This window comes from Triticum dicoccoides, chromosome 4B, assembly GCF_002162155.2.
Source record: "Triticum dicoccoides isolate Atlit2015 ecotype Zavitan chromosome 4B, WEW_v2.0, whole genome shotgun sequence".
In the NCBI taxonomy this organism is placed as follows: domain Eukaryota; kingdom Viridiplantae; phylum Streptophyta; class Magnoliopsida; order Poales; family Poaceae; genus Triticum; species Triticum dicoccoides.
In genome coordinates this window covers 676,786,768-676,789,541 of record NC_041387.1, presented here as the reverse complement: position 1 = coordinate 676,789,541, position 2,774 = coordinate 676,786,768, and the positions used below count along the sequence as shown (strand labels likewise).

Below are 2,774 nucleotides of genomic sequence, written 5' to 3'. Positions count from 1 at the left end.
TGTTAGAATCACATGTGCATATCAAAGAATTCATTTTTCAAACTTTATGCACACCCGAAAGTACATAATATTATCATTACTTTCCAGAACTAGCAGTCATGTATTCTTCTCTAAATAAATGACAAACACAAACACAAACTGTAGAAACAAATTAGCCAATGGGGCCTGGCTGCAAATGCAACATAGCAGTATTCCATAGAGAAAGTTTCCATAATCTGAAAATCCAATCTTCTATAAATTCATTAGCTTCGGAATGGTACCGATATTTTTAGAAGCATCTAAAGGGTTCTATGGGAATAATCATTACTTAAGACACCAAGGAACAATCTTCCAGTTTTCAATGCAAACATAGGCATTATTTTGTATCAACAAAGTAATTAATAACGGTTAGATCATACCCACATATTTTCATACATTTCCTCACATGGCAAACAACTGCAGACTTCAGTGAGAGCCTTCAACTTCATGATGCCCAATGCTCCCATCTGCCCTATACGGACAGACAGAGCCACCAAAACACCCATCAACCAGTAACTCGTGCTCGATGGTCTCGAGTGAAAGGGAGATGAACCAGCAGCGGAGTGTGCCAGGATGGGTCATGCACGTCGCGGACAAGTACACGTATCCTGACCTAACTTGCACAACTTTGAGGTCGACCGGCTAGTCCACAGCGCACCCCTCAGTGATCTCATCAATTCCTTCACTCAAAGAGAGAATGTTCTGCAGCACCCAGACCTCAATTCCGTCGGCGTCCAGACTACGGGTCCAAGCACGGAGGAGAAAATCATCAGATGCATAGACAATGCATAGTTGGCCGTCCTTGGTCTCCCCGGCCTTGAAATTGTGCCCGTACACCTTGATTTGCGAGGGTAGATCCACAAAGGAGATATCCATGGTGGCTGTGTTGATCCTAATCATGCGCCCTTCGCCGTGGGAAGGCCAGTAAACGGAACCACCCACCAGCGTGCCGGCGCTGGACTTGAGGCTGTTGTCACCACCGACGTGCACCCACGGGTGGACGACCCAATTCCTCCTCTCCGGAGAGAAGACGGCGACACGAACCCTTTGCTTGTCGGCGCAGACGCAGACCACGCGGAACGACGAGGGATTCTCATCGGAAGACAGCAGATGGAAACCAAGGAAGGCGAAATCGCGGCGTCTCCCACTCCTCCCAGCCCAGGTATCGCGGGGCACCAGGGATGATGTCCAAGGCCCAGGTCATGGGGTTCACCGCAGCGACGGTGGGATTCTTCCATACGATCTTGTTCCACAGCAGGACGTAGCCATGGCGGCAGTCCGTGATACACCAGCTCGTATCCTCCTCGTCATTCACCGGGAGGGAAGTAAGGAGGAAGTCGCCGCGGCGGACGGCGGCTATAACGTCAGGATCGGAGCGGCGCAGGGGTACGAAGGAGGGGGCGGCGCCGCCGTCGATGTCGATGAAGAGCCCGATGAGCGGCGCTGGGTGAAGGGCGCGGAAGAGACGGCGAAAGGTTCGGGAGGAGCGGATTTGATACATTCATATTTAGACAGATTTAAGACAAGAATTTTGAGACGGAGGGAGTACTATTTATGTATTTCAAGCCATGTGCTCTTTGCACTCAATAATGTATATGTGGTGTTTACACGTGAATGCCTTTACACCTTGTACGTGTGTTTGGTAGGGTGCATGAAAGGTGCATGAGAGCAAAAGTTTCCTTCTTGACCCACTTTTGGATGTTTGATAGAGTGTATGAAGGGTGCATGAGTCAATACGAGCTTAATATAAATACACTAGAAGCATGCATGAAGAGGGGTACTGAGATGAGCATGCATGAAGATGAAATAACTATGCTGAGATGAGAATGCAACCAAACACACGCTAAGTGTTGACAATGATGAATTTTAGTTCACCCGCAAAAAAAAAGGAGTACGATGGATTGGGTGTCATACTAGTACGGGAGCTAGCTGGAGTAACTTTGTACGTACGTTGGACGGAAACGCTCTTAGAGTACGTGCTTCGTCAACCAGCCCAACAACGAGCGCGCGAGGCCCACGTACGTTCGACGGAAACGCTCTTTGTAAGCATGCATGCACGTTTGCTCTACGTTGATCAAATGACTTGATACAGTCCGTGCACTAGGATGCTTTTGTTAGTTGCTATGATCTTTGTTACTGCCTCTCTCTCAGTTTATAGGGCGTGCGCGTACCCCTAGATCGTCTATTTGACCAACCTAATACAAGTCATATATTACAAAAAATATACCAATATAAACTTTAGATGTTTTATTTTCAAAAGATATAAATTTTATGTTATATAGTTTATATTAGGGTGATCAAATTGCCAATTTAGATATACGCAAACTTGTAAACTGAGACGGAGAGAGTAGATTCATAAGAACGCTACTTGCATGGTGTGATTTTTCGTTGTATCTCTTTCGTAGTTTGAGCATGCATGCAGCGCATACATAGCGTTTGTTTAAGGGAAAACGTTAAAAATCACCCGGATGATTTCTCCTCACGTAAACCTTCTCTCCCGAGCGACACGTGCCATGTGGGCCCCGCCACCGCTTTCATCCCCAACCTTATCTCCTCCCCGTCGCTTTCCCCTTTCCCTGTCTTTCTCATCTGCCACACAAGAAGGAGCCTTGCTCCACGTTGCGAGATGGAGTTCGAGGCAGCACGCCGTGCAGCGAGGAAACTCGGGCGCCGGTTGCAGACGAGGCAGCCGCTCGCCGCGCGCTACAGGGTTCTCCTGTGCTACAGGGCATGTTGTGCTGCCCGCCGAGTTGTGC

The 2,774-nt window shown here is 48.2% G+C and overlaps 1 pseudogene; it reads right to left on the bottom strand.

Annotated features, from left to right (window-relative positions):
• Window positions 1–444: 444 nt before the first annotated feature.
• LOC119293081 lies at window positions 445–1,519 on the bottom strand (annotated as a pseudogene).
• Between the last annotated feature and the right edge of the window lie 1,255 nt (window positions 1,520–2,774).